Source organism: Hyperolius riggenbachi, chromosome 4 (genome assembly GCF_040937935.1).
Source record: "Hyperolius riggenbachi isolate aHypRig1 chromosome 4, aHypRig1.pri, whole genome shotgun sequence".
Taxonomy (NCBI): Eukaryota; Metazoa; Chordata; class Amphibia; order Anura; family Hyperoliidae; genus Hyperolius; species Hyperolius riggenbachi.
This window is the reverse complement of record NC_090649.1, coordinates 57,478,233-57,500,084: the sequence shown is the minus strand read 5'-3', so window position 1 is coordinate 57,500,084 and position 21,852 is coordinate 57,478,233.

The following is a 21,852-nucleotide window of genomic DNA, read 5'->3' as shown; positions in this document are numbered from 1 at the left end:
GCTAGGAGAGGGGGGGGGGGAGAGGAGAGGGGGCCACCACCACGTGACAGGTGACGTTACCCTCGCTGTGTGTTACTCCTGTTGTTTTATTGCTTGATGAAGCGGGATTGTGTCCGTGAAACGCGTTGCCAGTTATCACTAGGAGTATGTGAATAAATTGTATTAACTATATCGACAGCATCGTGTCTGTTTGGAGTGGCTGGTCCACCACCGCCTCCTGAACGTTTTTAGATGATTTTAGCGTATTTTACTCTTTTGGTGCCTCTGTACACCTCTACAAAGTAAGTTATCCACCCTTGGTGGAAGGGTGATGCACCCTCCTTTTCTTCTATCCACAGAGAGCGACATCTTAACCCTGAGTGGGGACAGGTCTAATCTCCCCACCTGCATCTTCAGTGGTTGCCTATGCGGTAACCCTGGTTTGTAAGTATAATACTTAAGTTTCATTTAATCTCCCCTCTCCTAATACATACTACACTATATTGGGTTCTCGGTTTTCTGCTTTCTAATACACCACAGGTGAATCTTGATCGATTTCAGCATGAAATCTCTCAGGAATCAGCTCAGTGACGCCGCCTCTCCGATGTCCCCCTGATGAAAATTTCCGTGGCCTGTGCAGTATAATTTACCTGTCAGTTTCCATTGCTGGCTCTGTCTCCGCACTGCCTTCCAAACACACACCCCACGTGGTTGTCGGCATATACGTGAGCACGTGTGACAACACGTATGCACCCACGTATACGCCAGAAACCATGTGGGACGCGTGTTTAAGGATGGAGTCCGAAGCCAGAAGCGGACACCGACAGGTAAAGTATATGACACAGGGCTACGGGGGAGGGAGGGCACATTTTACATTGGAGGACAGCTCGGGGGGGGGGGGTTTCTTCCCTCATCCTGATGTTGCACGCCGTTAGTACCGTGCACCTGATCGAGCAAACCAGCCCTGCATCTTGCAGCATGTCCAATCGATACATGCAACCAGTTTCGGACCAAAATTGGTCACGTCATCGATCAGGCATGCTCTTGGCAGCACCAATTTTCCTCCGATCGGCCTTATGTATGGCCAGTTGGCCACCTCACTGTCTTCCAGCGCACCCTCATAGTTACATAGTTATTTTGGTTGAAAAAAAGACATACGTCCATCGAGTTCAACCAGTATAAAGTACAACACCAGCCTGCTCTCTCACATATCCCTGTTGATCCAGAGGAAGGCGAAAAACCCTTACAAGGCATGGTCCAATTAGTCCCAAAAGGGAAAAATTCCTTCCCGACTCCAGATGGCAATCAGATAAAATCCCTGGATCAACATCATTAGGCATTACCTAGTAATTGTAGCCATGGATGTCTTTCAATGCAAGGAAAGCATCTAAGCCCCCTTTAAATGCAGGTTATAGAGTTTGCCATAACGACTTTCTGTGGCAATGCATTCCACATCTTAATCACTCTTACTGTAAAGAACCCTTTCCTAAATAAATGGCTAAAACGTTTTTCCTCCATGTGCAGATCATGTCCTCTAGTCCTTTGAGAAGGCCTAGGGACAAAAAGCTCATCCGCCAAGCTATTATATTGCCCTCTGATGTATTTATACATGTTAATTAGATCCCTCTAAGGCGTCTTTTCTCTAGACTAAATAAACCCAGTTTATCTAACTTTCTTGGTAAGTGAGACCCTCCATCCCACGTATCAATTTTGTTGCTCCTCTCTGCACCTGCTCTAAAACTGCAATATCTTTTTTGTAATGTGGTGCCCAGAACTGAATTCCATATTCCAGATGTGGCCTTACTAGAGAGTTAAACAGGGGCAATATTATGCTAGCATCTCGAGTTTTAATTTCTCTTTTAATGCATCCCAAAATTTTGTTAGCTTTAGCTGCAGCGGCTTGGCATTGAGTACGATTATTTAACCTCCCCGGCGTTCTATTGAGATCGCCAGGGAGGCTGCGGGAGGGTTTTTTTTTAATTAAAAAAAAACTATTTCATGCAGCCAACTGAAAGTTGGCTGCATGAAAGCCCACTAGAGGGCGCTCCGGAGGCGTTCTTCCGATCGCCTCCGGCGCCCAGAATAAACAAGGAAGGCCGCAATGAGCGGCCTTCCTTGTTTTGCTTAGATCGTCGCCATAGCGACGAGCGGAGTGACGTCATGGACGTCAGCCGACGTCCTGACGTCAGCCGCCTCCGATCCAGCCCTTAGCGCTGGCCGGAACTTTTTGTTCCGGCTACGCTGGGCTCAGGCGGCTGGGGGACCCTCTTTCGCCGCTGCTCGCGGCGGATCGCCGCAGAGTGGCGGCGATCAGGCAGCACACGCGGCTGGCAAAGTGCCGGCTGCGTGTGCTGCTTTTTATTTGAAGAAAATCGGCCCAGCAGGGCCTGAGCGGCAGCCCTCCGGCGGTGATGGACGAGCTGAGCTCGTCCATACCGCTCAGGAGGTTAAGTTGTTGGCGATGAGTAGTCCTAAGTCCTTTTCCAAGTTTGAAGTCCCCAACTGTATCCCATTAATTTTGTATGGTGCTAGACCATTGGTACGACCAAAATGCATGACTGTACATTTTTCAACATTGAATTTCATCTGCCATGTATGTGCCCATATAGCCATCCTATCCAGATCCTGTTGCAATATGACACTATCTTCCTGAGAGTTGATGATTCTGCACAATTTTGTATCCTCTGCAAAAATAGCAACATTGCTCACTACTGCATCTACTAGGTCATTAATAAATAAATTGAAGAGCACTGGACCCAGTACAGACCCCTGTGGGACCCCACTGCTAACAGTCTCCCATTTTGAGTACGATCCATTGACCACAACTCTTTGTTTTCTGTCCATTAGCCAGTCCCCTATCCATGCACACAGACTCTACCCTCTACTCTATCCACTCTCCAATGTTTCTTTATATCTCCCACCCTCCACTCTGTCCACTCTCCAATGTTTCTTTATCTCACTCTCCACTCTGTCCACTCTCCAATGTTTCTTTATCTCTCTCCACCCTCCACTCTGTCCACTCTCCAATGTTTCATTATCTCTCTCTCACCCTCCACTCTATCCACTCTCTCCACTCTCCAATGTTTCTTTATCTCCCCCCCCCCCCCCCCTCTACACTATCCACTCTCCAATGTTACTTTATCTCTCAACCACCCTCCACTCTGTCCACTCTCCAATGTTTCTGTATCTCTCTCTCACTTTCCACTTTGTCCACTCTCCAGTGTTTCTTTACAGGGCCACCATCAGAAATTTTGGGGCCCCTCACAAATCATCAGACCTCGATCAGGGGGCGACCCGACCAGTTAGAGCGGGCGCACGGACACACCCAGTGTTGCCAACCTTTCACGTTATTTTTTCATGACAAATACCTAAACATTTACTGACAAAAGATTTTTTTTTTACTGACAAAATCCCCTGCGGCGCACTGAAAAAATGGGCATTGCCACGCAACAGAATGTGGGCGTGGTCATGGGTGGCGCCAAATATACATGATTTTAGTATTGCTGAAAAAGGTCTGCCAGGGAAGTTTGAGCTCTGCAATAGTGTTACCCCCCCCCCCCCCCCTTCCCCCAAAATACATGTAATCTGACAGCATTTCACCAAAAATCCACATAATCTGGCAGAGGTTCTTCCAAAATACAGATAATATGGCAGTGGTTCCCAAAAAACAGATGTAATCTGGCAGCAGTGATTCCCCCAACATACACATAATCTGGCAGAAGTTCCCCAAAATACATTTAATCTGACAGCAGTGGTTCCCCAAAAATAGGTAGCCCCAGGTCTATAGGTGTCTCCAGAATAGGTGGCCAGGGGTATAGATGTCCCCAGAACAGGTAGCCAGGGGTATATGTGCCCAGTATATGTAGGCAGGGGTACAGGGCCGGTTCTAGACTGGCACATATGAGGGGGCAGTCAAATGGGTAGGGGGAAACATGTTCGAGGAAATTTGCGTCGTGCTTCGCGCGCCGTGGCAACAACACTGGGCATGGCAAGTAAATGCACATAATGAGAGACAGCGTTTCCCCACTAAATGCACATAAGAGACAGTGTTTCACCAGTAAATGCACATAAGAGACAGCCTTTCATTAGTAAATGCACGTAATGACAGTCAGCCTTTCACCAGTAAATGCACGTAATGAGAGGCAGCTTTTCACCAGTAAATGCATGTAATAAGAGACAGCTTTTCACCAGTAAATGCACATAATAAGAGACTGCTTTTCACCAGTAAATGCACATAAGAGACAGCATTTTCACCAGTAAATGCACGTAATGGCAAACAGCCAGTGTCCTCAGTATATGTAGCCAGCAGATATATGTGCCCTGTATATGTAGCCAGAGGTATATGTCCCCAGTATATGTAGGCAGGGGTATATGTGCCCAGTATATGTAGCCAGAGGATTATGTGCCCAGTATATGTAGCCAGAGGATTATGTGCCCAGTATATGTAGGCAGAGGATTACGTCCCCAGTATATGTTGCCAGGGGTATATGTCCCCAGTATATGTAGCCAGAGGTATATGTCCCCAGTATATGTAGGCAGGGGTATATGTCCCCAGTATATGTAGTCGGGTATATGTCCCCAGTATATGTAGCAACAGGTATATGTGCCCAGTATATGTAGCCAGAGGTATATGTCCCAGTATATGTAGTCAGGGTTATATGTGCCCAGTATATGTAGCCAGAGGTATATGTCCCAGTATATGTAGTCAGGGTTATATGTGCCCAGTATATGTAGCCAGAGGTATATGTCCCCAGTATATGTAGGCAGGGGTATATGTGCCCAGTATATGTAGCCAGAGGATTATGTGCCCAGTATATGTAGCCAGAGGATTATGTGCCCAGTATATGTAGCCAGAGGATTATGTGCCCAGTATATGTAGGCAGAGGATTATGTCCCCAGTATATGTAGCCAGGGGTATATGTGCCCAGTATATGTTGCCAGGGGTATATGTCCCCAGTATATGTAGCCAGCGGTATATGTGCCCAGTATATGTAGTCAGGGGTATATGTGCCCAGTATATGTTGCCAGGGGTATATGTCCCCAGTATATGTAGCCAGAGGTATATGTCCCCAGTATATGTAGGCAGGGGTATATGTCCCCAGTATATGTAGTCGGGTATATGTCCCCAGTATATGTAGCAACAGGTATATGTGCCCAGTATATGTAGTCAGGGTTATATGTGCCCAGTATATGTAGCCAAAGGTATATGTCCCAGTATATGTAGTCAGGGTTATATGTGCCCAGTATATGTAGCCAGAGGTATATGTCCCAGTATATGTAGTCAGGGTTATATGTGCCCAGTATATGTAGCCAGAGGTATATGTCCCCAGTATATGTAGGCAGGGGTATATGTGCCCAGTATATGTTGCCAGGGGTATATGTCCCCAGTATATGTAGCCAGCGGTATATGTGCCCAGTATATGTAGTCAGGGTTATATGTGCCCAGTATATGTAGCCAGAGGTATATGTCCCCAGTATATGTAGGCAGGGGTATATGTGCCCAGTATATGTAGCCAGAGGATTATGTGCCCAGTATATGTAGCCAGAGGATTATGTGCCCAGTATATGTAGGCATAGGATTATGTCCCCAGTATATGTAGCCAGGGGTATATGTGCCCAGTATATGTTGCCAGGGGTATATGTGCCCAGTATATGTAGCCAGCGGTATATGTGCCCAGTATATGTAGTCAGGGGTATATGTGCCCAGTATATGTAGTCAGGTGTATATGTCCCCAGTATATGTAGTCAGGGTTATATGTGCCCAGTATATGTAGCCAGAGGTATATGTGCCCACAATAGGTAGCCAGGTGACCCCCCAGCAGGAGGACAGCAGCGCAGTGGAGGGAGAGCTGTGGCATCAGCGGTGGAGAAGGGGGGCAATCTTCACTCACCTTAGTGCTCTCCCTCCCTCGCTCTCCCCTCCTGAACTAAGTGCTGAATGGCTGGCAGGCGGCAGCGAGCGGAACTTACCTGCTTCTCGTCGCAGGCGCGGGATGATTTGCCACTACTCTGGTCTGGTCCAGACCAGAGCAGCAGAACTTCCGGCGCTTGGAGCGAGACGGAAGGTAAGTCCCGCCCGCTGCCAAACGCCACTCATCACTTAGTTCAGGAGGGGCGAGCGAGGGAGGGAGAGCACTAAGGTGAGGGAAGATTGCCCCCCTTCTCCACTGCTGATGCCACAGCTCTCCTTCCACTGCGCTGCTGTCCTCCTGCAACAGGGCGGGCGGCCGATTGGCCGCCCTTACGGATGCTGCTGAATTTCTTATGGAATTAACGGGCAGCTTAATTTGTATCAAACTTTACGGGCTGCCCGTAAATTTTTACGGGCGGTTGGCAACACTGAACGCACCACGCTCTATATGCGGAAGTGATGTCACTTCCGCATATAAGTGCAGTGTCCGCTAGGTCCTAGCGCCCGCACAGTGGTCACCCGCTGATCGAGGAGGTCTGATGCAGGGCAGGCAGCGCAGCGGCAAACAGCGGCGAGAAGGGGGGTTTAGGTGGGCTGGGCCCCCCTGCAGGCCCCGGGCCTGTCACGGGACTCCTTGTTGTCTCCCCCTGATGGCGGTCCTGTTTCCTTATCTCTCTCACCCTCCACTTTGTCCACTCTCCAATGTTCCTTTATCTCTCTCCCACCCTCCACTCTTTCCACTCTCCAATGTTTCTGTATCTCTCTCCCACCCTCCACTCTGTCCACTCTCCAGTGTTTCTGTATCTCTCTCACCCTCTACTCTGTCAACTCTCCAATGTTTCTTTATCTCTCTCTCCCACCCTCCACTCTATCCACTCTCCAATGTTTGTTTATCTCTCTTCCATCCTCCACTCTGTCCACTCTCCAGTGTTTCTTTATCTCTCTCCCACCCTCCACTCTGTCCACTCTCCAGTGTTTCTTTATCTCTCTCCCACCCTCCACTCTATCCACTCTCCAATGTTTCTGTATCTCTCTCTCACCCGCCACTCTGTCCACTCTCCAATGTCTCTTTATCTCTCTCCCACCCTCCTCTGCCCACTCTCCAATGTTTCATTATCTCTCTCTCACCCTCCACTCTCTCCAATGTTTCTGTATCTCTCTCCCACCCTCCACTCTATCCACTCTCCAATGTTTCTGTATCTCTCTCTCACCCGCCACTCTGTCCACTCTCCAATGTTTCTTTATCTCTCTCCCACCCTCCACTCTGCCCACTCTCCAATGTTTCATTATCTCTCTCTCACCCTCCACTCTATCCACTCTCTCCAATGTTTCTGTATCTCTCTTCCATCCTCCACTCTGCCCACTCTCCAGTGTTTCTTTATCTCTCTCTCACCCTCTACTCTGCCCACTCTCCAATGTTTCTGTATCTCTCTCTTACCCTCTACTCTGTCCACTCTCCAATGTTTCTGTATCTTTCTCCCACCCTCCACTCTATCCACTCTCCAGTGTTTCTTTATCTCTCTCCCACCCTCCACTCTGTCCACTCTCCAATGTTTCTTTATCTCTCTCTCACCCTCTACTCTGCCCACTCTCCAATGTTTCTGTATCTCTCTCTTACCCTCTACTCTGTCCACTCTCCAATGTTTCTGTATCTCTCTCCCACCCTCCACTCTATCCACTCTCCAGTGTTTCTGTATCTCTCTCCCACCCTCCACTCTGTCCACTCTCCAATGTTTCTGTATCTCTCTCCCACCCTCCACTCTGTCCACTCTCCAATGTTTCTTTATCTCTCTCCCACCCTCCACTCTGTCCACTCTCCAATGTTTCTTTATCTCTCTCCCACCCTCCACTCTGCCCACTCTCCAATGTTTCTTTATCTCTCTCCCACCCTCCACTCTATCCACTCTCCAATGTTTCTGTATCTCTCTTCCATCCTCCACTCTGCCCACTCTCCAATGTTTCTGTATCTCTCTCTCTTACCCTCTACTCTGTCCACTCTCCAATGTTTCTTTATCTCTCTCCCACCCTCCACTCTGCCCACTCTCCAATGTTTCTTTATCTCTCTCCCACCCTCCACTCTGCCCACTCTCCAATGTTTCTTTATCTCTCTCTCACCCTCTACTCTGTCCACTCTCCAATGTTTCTGTATCTCTCTCCCACCCTCCACTCTATCCACTTTCCAATGTTTCTGTATCTCTCTCTCACCTTCCACTCTGTCCACTCTCCAATGTTTCTGTATCTCTCTCCCACCCTCCACTCTTTCCACTCTCCAATGTTTCTGTATCTCTCTCCCAACCTCCACTCTGCCCACTCTCTAATGTCTATCTCTCTCTCTCACCCTCCACTCTGTCCACTTTCCAATGTTTCTTTATCTCTCTCCACCCTCCACTCTGTCCACTCTCCAATGTTACTTTATCTCTCTCCCACCCTCTACTCTGCCCACTCTCCAATGTTTCTTTATCTCTCTCCCACCCTCCACTCTGCCCACTCTCCAATGTTTCTTTATCTCTCTCCCACCCTCCACTCTGTCCACTCTCCAGTGTTACTTTATCGCTCTCCCACCCAGGGGCGTAACTAGACATCACTGGGCCCCCCTGCGAAACTTTGGATGGGGCCACCCACCCCCCTCGCTTTCTGCACAGGAAAACTGAGGACCAATGTGTTTTCCCCATGCAGATAAAAACACTTAGACTTAAAGAAAACGTCAGGCAATCTATGCTACCTCCAGATCTACTTACCCAGGGATTCCTCCAGCCCCTTACAGCTGACAACAAGTTCCTCGTTGCAGCTCTGCTCCCAGTACATACATACATACACAGCTGTATTATTTTACTACATGAGAGCACATGCTATATGGAGGAACAACAATGACATGCTGAACGTAAGATATCGTATCAATGTAACTTTGTCAAAACATTCAGAATGTCACTGATTGATACTGTTATTACAACAGAACTTGGACTCCAAGTGAGACCACAAGCTCTCAATGAAGCAGCAACAGTAATGGCCCATACTCACGAGGGACTTTTGTCGCCTCAACACGCGGCGCGCGCGTGTTGCGGCGACAGGTCGCCCGTGAGTATGGGCCGTCGCACGCCCGCGCGCCCCCGAACTGTCGCCCGTCGCTATGTCGCCATGCGATTGAAACTTTCAATCGCATGGCGACAGTCGCCGCTGCCCCCCCGCCGCAACTGTCGCTAGTCCGCGTGAGTACGCGGACTAGCGACAGCAACCTCCATTGAGGTTCACAGACCTTCCGGCGGGGGGAGGAGGAACGTCAGCGACAGCTTCCGCCTTGCCGCTGGTCCCTCTTCCGCATGTGTACGCGGAGGGACCTGGCGAGAAGCTGTCGCCGGCCTGTCGCCCACACGCTCACGTGTGCTGGCGACAGGCGAGTTTTGCAGCCCGTGAGTACGGGCCTTTAGACATCAATCTCCACTCCACTGTGTTGTAAAAGTATTCAGAGGCCATAAAGTCATTAGCCTGTGTGATAAGAATCTAGGATCCCTTTTGCTGACAAGGGAACGTCTAGAACTTTTTTCAAAATGTGAATTTTTTGTTTTAGGGTTGTACATCAAGTCTTTAGAACTTTGCTGCAGTGTGAGGCAGATGTTTTTTACGAACCCTAGGGAGCAGGGACAGTGTACAAATTCCAAAGTGTGTGATTCCTTATCTGTGTGGTGGACACATGCAGTCAATATAACAATGCTGTGAGAGCAGAATACGTTTTTTTTCTCCATGCCTTAAGCTGTCAGTCTCTCAAACTCCCCCCCCCCCCCCCACGGGCCCCCTGTGGCATCTGGGCCCCCCTGCGGAGGCATCCCTTGCAGGGTCTTTTGTTACGCCCCTGCTCCCACCCTCCACTCTGTCCACTCTCCAATGTTTCTTTATCTCTCTCTCACCCTCCACTCTGTCCACTCTCCAATGTTTCTTTATCTCTCTGCCACCGTCCACCCTGTCCACGCTCCAATGTTTCTTTATCTCTCTCCCACGGTCCACCCTCCACTCTGTCCACTCTCCAATGTTTCTTTATCTCTCTCCCACCCTCCACTCTGTCCACTCTCCAATGTTTCTTTATCTCTCTCCCACCCTCCACTCTGCCCACTCTCCAATGTTTCTTTATCTCTCTCCCACCCTCCACTCTGTCCACTCTCCAATGTTTCTTTATCTCTCTCACCCGCCACTCTGCCCACTCTCCAATGTTTCTTTATCTCTCTCCCACCCTCTACTCTGTCCACTCTCTAATGCTTCTTTATCTCTCTCCCACCCTCCACTCTGTCCACTCTCCAATGTTTCTTTATCTCCCTCTCACCCTCCACCCTGTCCACTCTCCAATGTTTCTTTATCTCTCTCCCACCCTCCACTCTGTCCACTCTCCAATGTTTCTGTATCTCTCTCACCCTCCACTCTGTCCACTCTCCAATGTTTCTTTATCTCTCTCCCACCCTCCACTCTGTCCACTCTCCAATGTTTCTTTATCTCTCTCCCACCCTCCACTCTGCCCACTCTCCAATGTTTCTTTATCTCTCTCCCACCCTCCACTCTGCCCACTCTCCAATGTTTCTTTATCTCTCTCCCACCCTCCACTCTGTCCACTCTCCAATGTTTCTTTATCTCTCTTCCCACCCTCCACTCTGTCCACTCTCCAATGTTTCTTTATCTCCCTCTCACCCTCCACCCTGTCCACTCTCCAATGTTTCTTTATCTCTCTCCCACCCTCCACTCTGCCCACTCTCCAATGTTTCTTTATCTCTCTCCCACCCTCCACTCTGTCCACTCTCCAATGTTTCTTTATCTCTCTCCCACCCTCCACTCTGTCCACTCTCCAATGTTTCTTTATCTCTCTCCCACCCTCCACTCTATCCACTCTCCAGTGTTTCTTCATCTCTCTCTCACCCTCCACTCTGTCCACTCTCCAATGTTTCTGTATCTCTCTCTCTCACCCTCTACTCTGTCCACTCTCCAATGTTTCTTTATCTCTCTCCCACCCTCCACTCTGCCCACTCTCCAATGTTTCTTTATCTCTCTCCCACCCTCCACTCTGTCCACTCTCCAATGTTTCTGTATCTCTCTCTCTCTCACCCTCTACTCTGTCCACTCTCCAATGTTTCTTTATCTCTCTCTCACCTTCCGCTCTGTCCACTCTCCAATGTTTCTTTCTCTCTCCCACCCTCCACTCTGCCCACTCTCCAATGTTTCTTTATCTCTCTCCCACCCTCCACTCTGTCCACTCTCCAATGTTTCTTTATCTCTCTCCCACCCTCCACTCTGCCCACTCTCCAATGTTTCTTTATCTCTCTCCCACCCTCCACTCTGCCCACTCTCCAATGTTTCTTTATCTCTCTCCCACCCTCCACTCTGTCCACTCTCCAATGTTTCTTTATCTCTCTCCCACCCTCCACTCTGTCCACTCTCCAATGTTTCTTTATCTCTCTCCCACCCTCCACTCTATCCACTCTCCAGTGTTTCTTCATCTCTCTCCCACCCTCCACTCTGTCCACTCTCCAATGTTTCTGTATCTCTCTCTCTCACCCTCTACTCTGTCCACTCTCCAATGTTTCTTTATCTCTCTCCCACCCTCCACTCTGCCCACTCTCCAATGTTTCTTTATCTCTCTCCCACCCTCCACTCTGTCCACTCTCCAATGTTTCTGTATCTCTCTCTCTCTCACCCTCTACTCTGTCCACTCTCCAATGTTTCTTTATCTCTCTCCCACCCTCCACTCTGTCCACTCTCCAATGTTTCTTTATCTCTCTCTCACCTTCCGCTCTGTCCACTCTCCAATGTTTCTGTATCTCTCTCCCACCCTCCACTCTGCCCACTCTCCAATGTTTCTGTATCTCTCTTCCACCCTCCACTCTGTCCACTCTCCAATGTTTCTGTATCTCTCTCCCACCCTCCACTCTGTCCACTCTCCAGTGTTTCTTTATCTCTCTCCCACCCTCCACTCTGCCCACTCTCCAGTGTTTCTTTATCTCTCTCCCACCCTCCACTATGTCCACTCTCCAATGTTTCTTTATCTCTCTCTCACCTTCCACTCTGTCCACTCTCCAATGTTTCTGTATCTCCCTCCACCCTGTCAACTCTCCAATGTTTCTTTATCTCTCTCCCACCCTCCACTCTGTCCACTCTCCAATGTTTCTTTATCTCTCTCCCACCCTCCACTCTGTCCACTCTCCAGTGTTTCTTTATCTCTCTCCCACCCTCCACTCTGTCCACTCTCCAATGTTTCTTTATCTCTCTCCCACCCTCCACTCTGTCCACTCTCCAATGTTTCTTTATCTCTCTCCCACCCTCCACTCTGCCCACTCTCCAATGTTTCTTTATCTCTCTCCCACCCTCCACTCTGCCCACTCTCCAATGTTTCTTTATCTCTCTCCCACCCTCCACTCTGTCCACTCTCCAATGTTTCTTTATCTCTCTCCCCACCCTCCACTCTGTCCACTCTCCAATGTTTCTTTATCTCCCTCTCACCCTCCTCCCTGTCCACTCTCCAATGTTTCTTTATCTCTCTCCCACCCTCCACTCTGCCCACTCTCCAATGTTTCTTTATCTCTCTCCCACCCTCCACTCTGTCCACTCTCCAATGTTTCTTTATCTCTCTCCCACCCTCCACTCTGTCCACTCTCCAATGTTTCTTTATCTCTCTCTCACCCTCTACTCTGTCCACTCTCCAATGTTTATGTATCTCTCTCACCCTCCACTCTGCCCACTCTCCAATGTTTCTTTATCTCTCTCTCACCCTCCACTCTGTCCACTCTCCAATGTTTCTTTATCTCTCTCCCACCCTCCACTCTGCCCACTCTCCAATGTTTCTTTATCTCTCTCCCACCCTCCACTCTGTCCACTCTCCAATGTTTCTTTATCTCTCTCCCACCCTCCACTCTGTCCATTCTCCAATGTTTCTTTATCTCTCTCCCACCCTCCACTCTATCCACTCTCCAGTGTTTCTTCATCTCTCTCTCACCCTCCACTCTGTCCACTCTCCAATGTTTCTGTATCTCTCTCTCTCACCCTCTACTCTGTCCACTCTCCAATGTTTCTTTATCTCTCTCTCACCTTCCGCTCTGTCCACTCTCCAATGTTTCTTTCTCTCTCCCACCCTCCACTCTGCCCACTCTCCAATGTTTCTTTATCTCTCTCCCACCCTCCACTCTGTCCACTCTCCAATGTTTCTTTATCTCTCTCCCACCCTCCACTCTGCCCACTCTCCAATGTTTCTTTATCTCTCTCCCACCCTCCACTCTGCCCACTCTCCAATGTTTCTTTATCTCTCTCCCACCCTCCACTCTGCCCACTCTCCAATGTTTCTTTATCTCTCTCCCACCCTCCACTCTATCCACTCTCCAGTGTTTCTTCATCTCTCTCTCACCCTCCACTCTGTCCACTCTCCAATGTTTCTGTATCTCTCTCTCTCACCCTCTACTCTGTCCACTCTCCAATGTTTCTTTATCTCTCTCTCACTTTCCGCTCTGTCCACTCTCCAATGTTTCTTTCTCTCTCCCACCCTCCACTCTGCCCACTCTCCAATGTTTCTTTATCTCTCTCCCACCCTCCACTCTGTCCACTCTCCAATGTTTCTTTATCTCTCTCCCACCCTCCACTCTGCCCACTCTCCAATGTTTCTTTATCTCTCTCCCACCCTCCACTCTGCCCACTCTCCAATGTTTCTTTATCTCTCTCCCACCCTCCACTCTGTCCACTCTCCAATGTTTCTTTATCTCTCTCCCACCCTCCACTCTGTCCACTCTCCAATGTTTCTTTATCTCTCTCCCACCCTCCACTCTATCCACTCTCCAGTGTTTCTTCATCTCTCTCCCACCCTCCACTCTGTCCACTCTCCAATGTTTCTGTATCTCTCTCTCTCACCCTCTACTCTGTCCACTCTCCAATGTTTCTTTATCTCTCTCCCACCCTCCACTCTGCCCACTCTCCAATGTTTCTTTATCTCTCTCCCACCCTCCACTCTGTCCACTCTCCAATGTTTCTGTATCTCTCTTTCTCTCACCCTCTACTCTGTCCACTCTCCAATGTTTCTTTATCTCTCTCCCACCCTCCACTCTGTCCACTCTCCAATGTTTCTTTATCTCTCTCTCACCTTCCGCTCTGTCCACTCTCCAATGTTTCTGTATCTCTCTCCCACCCTCCACTCTGCCCACTCTCCAATGTTTCTGTATCTCTCTTCCACCCTCCACTCTGTCCACTCTCCAATGTTTCTGTATCTCTCTCCCACCCTCCACTCTGTCCACTCTCCAGTGTTTCTTTATCTCTCTCCCACCCTCCACTCTGCCCACTCTCCAGTGTTTCTTTATCTCTCTCCCACCCTCCACTCTGTCCACTCTCCAATGTTTCTTTATCTCTCTCACCTTCCACTCTGTCCACTCTCCAATGTTTCTGTATCTCCCTCCACCCTGTCAACTCTCCAATGTTTCTTTATCTCTCTCCCACCCTCCACTCTGTCCACTCTCCAATGTTTCTTTATCTCTCTCACACCCTCCACTCTGTCCACTCTCCAGTGTTTCTTTATCTCTCTCCCACCCTCCACTCTGTCCACTCTCCAATGTTTCTTTATCTCTCTCCCACCCTCCACTCTGTCCACTCTCCAATGTTTCTTTATCTCTCTCCCACCCTCCACTCTGTCCACTCTCCAGTGTTTCTTTATCTCTCTCCCACCCTCCACTCTGCCCACTCTCCAATGTTTCTGTATCTCTCTCCCACCCTCCACTCTGTCCACTCTCCGATGTTTCTGTATCTCTCTCTCTCACCCTCCACTCTGTCCACTCTCCAATGTTTCTTTATCTCTCCCCCACCCTCCTCTCTGTCCACTCTCCAATGTTTCTTTATCTCTCTCCCACCCTCCACTCTGTCCACTCTCCAATGTTTCTTTATCTCTCTCCCACCCTCCAATGTTTCTTTATCTCTCTCCCACCCTCCACTCTGCCCACTCTCCATTGTTTCTTTATCTCTCTCTCACCCTCCACTCTGTCCACTCTCCAATGTTTATCTCTCCCCCACCCTCCTCAATCCTCCTTATCCTCATTCTCCCTCTGCCCCCTCTCCCCCACCCCCGTTTCAAAAAAAAAAAAAAAAAAGATCAGCAACAGCTTACTCTAAATGTCTGAATATTATCATTTAAATTATCATTTAATTTTTATAATTTATTTAAATTCATAGCCATAGTCTAATGTCCTACCATAGTATTATACATTTACATAGAGCTGACATCTTCTGCAGCACATTACAGAGTACATAGTAATGTCACTGACTGTCCTCAGAGGAGCTCACAATCTAATCCCTACCATAGTCATAGTCTAATGCCCTGCCATATTATTAGTATGTATTTATATAGCACTGCCATCTCCTGCAGCACTTTACAGAGTATATAGTAATGTCACTGACTGTCCTCAGAGGAGCTCACAATCTTATCCCTACCATAGTCATAATCTAATCTCCTACCATATTATTATTATGTATTTATATAGCACTGACATCTTCTGCAGCACTTTACAGAGTACATAGTCATGTCACTGACTGCCCTCAGAGGAGCTCACAATCTAATCCTACCATAGTCACTCATAGTCTATTTTATTGTGAAGCACACAAAAAGTACGCTGTGCACCTTACTCTTGCATGTTTCTTTTATTCCATCCTTCAGCCAACAGCCAGCATGAATGACATAGAAAAACAGAACAGTCAAACCTGGATCGATGTGGGTGCCAGGGTGAGCGGGGGAGAGGTGACCAGGGGATAGGTGGACGGCACTACAGCCGTTTCACGCCGTCTGGCGCTTGTTCACGTGCGTGTGTCCAATAACGGGGCAGCGCTGTGCGGCTTCCTACATAGAGTCTTCAAGCCGCGCCCCCAGCGCTGTCCCATTGGTGTGAGTTACGTGGGAGTGAAGGTCGGGGGTGAAGAGGCGGAGACTCGCCGCTCTGCGGCGAGAATCGGGCGTGCAGCTTAGATCATCATGCTAGGCTGCGCTATGCAGCCGGGTAAAAGTGACAAGTGCAAACCAATTGAATACGTGAGATACACACATTACATTTGTGGACACAATTCCACGCCAAAACCATTCGTTTAACCTAAATAACGTATTAATCAGACAAAGTGCATATAGTCAAAGTGTTACAGTGCATAATTAAGGGCATACATAGACGCCGGCATTCTGGCTTAGCTGCCTGGGATCCTGAAACATTAAATGTTTAAAATTAATCCCTTTATTAGTATACACTTAAAAAAGGGGGAAACAAAGGATACCACCCCATAGACCCGCCCCAAGGGGGCTCCCACTTAAAAACAAGATTAGGGGGTAAAGTTGCGTACAAAGAGATCTAATGGGGCACACTCACATTCTATAGTGTGCCTATACTCCTACAGGGAGTGAAGGTTCCGGACTGCCCACCCCACATACAAATGGCCGGAGGCCACCTCATTTTTGTATATTCAAAAAGAGGGGGACAGATCATCCCCTTGACGGGGAGCGCTTAAAGAGCCAGCGCCCTGGATTTAAGCCAGGTGCGTTTTGAATCAGAATCAAGTGACCAGTAGATATCTAATTGGTCCTTGGGAGAGAAAGGGAGGGAAAAGTGGGACCCACGAAGTGGGGGAACACCTATGGATTCCATACGGGGGCAGGCCCGAATCGTGATGAGCGAGCTGGTACGGTTATACCTGTGGAAAGAGGGAAAACCGAAGCACCACGGAGTCCCTCGCCAAGCATATCCCCAAGCCCAGGGGCTAATCGCCAGATCCGACCCCTATACGCCAAGGCTTATGCTGGTAGCACCTCTCCCCTTGTTAACATACAAAGAGGGGAGAGGGAATTCTTTAAACTACCAGCTACAGTTATACTTGGCAAAGGTGGTGGGGAGCCTAGTCTACTATTGAGAGCTTGGCGGTGCATCTTGCACCTTTTTAAACCCCACTCAAAGTCGTGATCGGGCGACCTGTCCACGTTGGGTATATTCCGTGTGTCGATAGGAAGAGGTACTGGGAAAGAAAGGTGACCAGAGGAGGCCCAGAGGGGTGAGAGGGAAACAAATTGCCCCAACCACCAAGTAGAAGGGATTAGGTATTTAAGGAACAGTAAAGTGTAGATAGGGGGAGGGGCCAAGAGGGGTCCGATAGAGCCCTTCAGGGGTCCAGAAAACAAGATAGCTCCAATCTATCATTCAGGCCTAGTGGCCCCATGGCCTCTGCACGTAAGATGACCCGCGATTCCCGTCTAGTCAATTCTCGATCACGGTCACCTCCCCTACCTGATGGGGCAACGTGCAGAAGGCCTGCAAATTTCAAACATCTAGCCCTGCCCCCATGAGCCTCCCTTACATGTTCGATCAGTCTCGGGCTGCCTTTGCCCGACTTGATCGACTTAAAATGTTCCCTTACTCTCTCCTTTAGGGGGCGGGTAGTTTTGCCCACATAATAAAAGAGACAAGGACAAAAGATAACATATGAAACAAATTTGGTTTGACATGTAATGAAGGCTCTCACTTCCCACTGTAGGCTGCCCAACCGATAATTTGTGCCCTCCCACATGTTCCTACAAAAACTGCAATTACCGCACCTATGGTTCCCTCTAGGGCGCCTACTTGAAAGCCAATTTTGGACGGGAGGTGAGCGATACTCGCTCCGGGTCAGGGTATCTCCCAGGGTCGGGGCTCTCCTGTAAGCCACTCTGGGGGGGTCCGGAAATACTTTTTGGAGGGTAGGGTCTCTTGCTATTATTCCCCAGTTCTTCTTGATGATCTGAGTTAAGTTTTTGGACATCGGGGTGTAATCAAAAGTGAAGGTGAAAGTTCCCCTTTCTCGATTTCCGGGGCCTCTAATAAGGAGGGAGCTCCTATCTGCCTTTCTTGCCCTATCCTGGGCTGCCTCAAGGGAGCGTCTGTCATACTTTCTTGCCTCCAATCGCGCAGTCAACTCCTGTGCCTGTTGCTCAAAAGTGTCCAGACTAGAATTATTCCGTCTTAATCATAGATACTGACCGTATGGCAGGGAGGTTTTGACATGTTTAGGATGGAAACTATTCCTGTGTAGCAGGGAGTTAACGGCCGTGGCTTTCCTGAAGCCCTCACATACCAAGTTGTCACCGTTCGGCCTTATTTTGAGGTCTAGAAAGCTGATAGAGGCCTCATCTATTTCTGATGTGAAACGCATATTCACCCGATTATCGTTAAGATAACACATAAAGGCCTCAAAAACCTCCATACCTCCCTGCCACACGATCAGCACATCATCCACATACCGAGCCCATTTCTTGATGTTACACCTATAGGGATTTTTGGGGCCCCATACGTAATCCTCCTCCCATGCTCCCAGGAAGAGGCCAGCATAGGTACATGCCACGGAGGTCCCCATGGCCGTCCCAGATATCTGGTGGTACCACCTACCATCGAACAGGAAGGCATTGTGTGTTAAGATGAACCTCAGGCAATCACAGACGAAGTCTTTGTACCCTTCATCCTTATTTGTCCTGTCCAGGAACCTCCGAACCGCTCTTAGTCCCTCCTCGTGGGGTATCCTGCTATACAGGCTTTCCACATCAATGGTAGCTAGTCTGCAATCAGGTTCCCATGTGGTACTTTCGACCAAATTGATCGTATCGAGTGTATCAGCCAAATAGGCCGGAACTCCCACGAGCAAGGGACGTAGCAGATGGTCAAGGAACCTGGACAGGCGCTCCGTTAGGGAGCCACACCCTGAGACAATAGGTCTTCCTGGGGGGCTCTCCGCGGACTTGTGCAATTTTGGGAGGTGGTACCACACAGGGTACCGGGGGGACATGGGGAGCAGATCGACTGCCAATCTCTGCGACATGTACCCACTCTCAACTCCTCGCCTCAACAAAGTGCGAAGAGCTGACTGGTACCTGTACGTTGGGTTGCTTCCCAACTTCTGATAGAATTCGGTGTTATCTAGTTGCCTGTGGGCCTCCTTTGTATAAAATTCGCTCGACATGATCACCACATTCCCCCCTTTATCCGCCTGTTTGATCACCAGGTCGCGATGCTGTTTAAACCATTTGATGGCAGCCTTGTCAGTTTTGGACAAATTGTCCGGGGCTCGACTATAGCATATTGCTTTCATATCCATAGCGACCTGGTGAAGAAACTGGTCAATCGGGGAACCAGGGGGGATGGGTATAGGTCGGGTCGACCTGCAAGCTCGGAATGCCCCAGGGTCACCCAAGGGCAGGGCCTGTAGGGATGCGTGGGTCTCCTCCATGTCACAAGGGCCTCCCTCCTCCCACAGCTCCTCCAGTATCCGGAGTGCCTCCATTTCGGCGATGTCCCAATTCACTCCAGGACTAAAGCCTAGGGTAGACAAGGGACCTGCAACCGAGGTTGGGCCTCCATCACTCTGTCCTTGGAGCCCCTCCTCCCCCTCCCCACCCCGATATATCTGGTTAATCATCATTTTTCTGGTAGTCTTATAGAGATCAATGAAGAAGTCTACATAATCAAATTTCTGTGTGGGTGAGAACCCCAACCCTTTCTTCAGCAATGAGAAACAATGGTCAGGGATAATTTGGTTGGTCAAATTGACCACCTGAAGTTCCCCCTCTACTTGTGGCTGATCCCTCCGCCCAAGTCCTGTCTCTACTCTTTCGTTCTCCTTCTCTTGGTGCTGCTGTTGCCATAGTGGGTCTTTGTTGCTATCGGAGAGTCCCAGGTTACATTTCTCCCAGTGTCTATTTCTTCCTCCTCGGCGGATTCTCCGCCTAAAGGGATGGAGGCACATGGTGCTGCAGGGGTCGGTTTTGCCCTTGGGTCCGGTTTGGCACCTCGCTTCTTTTTCTTTTGCTTGGGCTGCCTCGGTTTCGGCCTACCCTCAGGTCTTTGGTCCTCCTCTGTGTCCGAGCCCGAATCTGTGGTCCAGTAACCCCTTCCCTTCTTGGGTCTGGTCCCTTTGTTTGGGTTACCTCCCTGGCCCCAGTAAAAAATCCTTCCCTTTCTAAAATCGTCCTGATCCCGATGGAATTTCTTGAGCTTCCTGGTTTTCAGCTCATTTTGGATTGGTAGGATCTTTTTCTCTATTTTTGATATAATAGCTGAAAAATTCTCTTCTGAGGCTACCTCTTGTAGCTGTTCCCTTGTGGTCAAGTTTGTGCTCTGCACTGTTTTCAAGCTAGCTGCACTACTCTCTGCTTGGCCTGTGAGCTAACCATCAGGTGCCAATGCATGGGTAAATCTTTTTGCAGGCTCATTGGAGCTACTTTTATCCCCCACCTAACCAGCTGTGTGCCAAGTGATTTTTTCTACTAAAGTGTACTATTTTATTGTGAGGCCCTAAAAGATGGACCGGTGTCCTTTTGGACTACACCTAATTAATTAAGCCTCCTATAGTTAAACAAATAAGGATTCCTCCACATGCACCATGTCAACAAATATAATATAATGTGAACAAGGAAAGAAATTGACTCTTGAGTGCATGTGAAGATATTAATTGAAAACTTTAACCACTTCAGGATCACAGGTTTTCTTCCCTTAAAACCAAAACAACTTTTACATTTCAGCGCTCCTCCCATTCATTCACTGATAACTTTATTGCTACTCATCACATGTGAATGATCTATAGGTTGTTTTTTTCGCCACAAATTAGGCTTTTCAAGGGTGATATTTTATTTTAGTAATAATGTTATTCTCTATGCATTTTAAAAAGAAAAAAGAGAAAAAAATGAAAAGATACACTATTTCTATATTTCCAACCATAAAAAAAAAGCAAGGGAGGCTAGGATTAGATCAGGGTTGATCAGGGTTAATCAGGGTTGATCAGGGGTATATAGTCCTGGTATATTTATTTATAAGTCCTGGTATATTTATAAAATCCTCTAGGTGGCAGTCAGACTACAAGAAAAGAAGATCCAGTTACCTTGTAATCCTCTCAGGAGTGATTACAAGGTAACTGTATCTTCTTAAGTGCTGGCAACATTGTTTGTAAACCTCACAAATGAATGAGCACTGCTATTGGCTTATAGCAGTGCTCATTCATGGTTACAGGCATCTGATTGGTGATGGGAGTAATTACTCCCATTCATCAATCCCACCCAGAAATAAATGAAGCTGGTGCACGTGCACGTGCACGCACGGGGGCGCGCACCCGCGGGCGGGAGCGCGCAGGAGCGGGGGCGCGCGGGAGCGCGCGCGTGCGCGCGCGCGATCGCGCCCGCACAGCACAATAGCGGCAGGGGCGTTTATAAACGCCCCTGATCCGCTAATTAAGTCAATAGGGGCGTAGTTATGCGTCTGGGAAATCCGAAAGTGGTTAATAATCATGAATATAAACATACACAACATCTAAAACCCAATAATATCAATTAGCCGTGGTAATATGAACACATGTGGCTAGCTAGACACCAGAGAGAAAACATGGGGCTGCAGTCCCCTGAATTCCAATATCTTTTGTTCAAAAACCTGACCTGTATGCCATAGATGGTGTATGGCGTACGGGTCAGGTTTTTGAACAAAAGACATTGGTTTTAGATGTTGTGTTGTGTATGTTTATATTCATGATTATTAAAGTTTTCTATTAATATCTTCACATGCACCCAAGAGTCAATTTCTTTCCTTGTTCACATTAAGTCATAGTCTATTGTCCTACCATATTATTATTATTATTATTTATTCATTTACGTAGCACGGACATTTTCTGCAGTACTTTACAGAGTACATAGACGTCACTGACCGTCCTCAGAGGAGCTCACAATCTAATCCCCACCTTATTCATATATCCATCATAGTCTAAGGTCGATTTGAGGGAAGCCACCTAACTTATGTATGTTTCTAGGATGTGTGAGGATACTGCAATGCCAAGAGGAAACCCACACAAATACAGAGAGTGCATACAAACTCTGCAGATCAGAGCCGGGACAAGGTCCTCCAGCACCCAAGGCTGAGACACCAAAGTGCGCCCCTCTATCCCTCCCACCCCAGCCGTCACACACTGATTGCTATTAGACT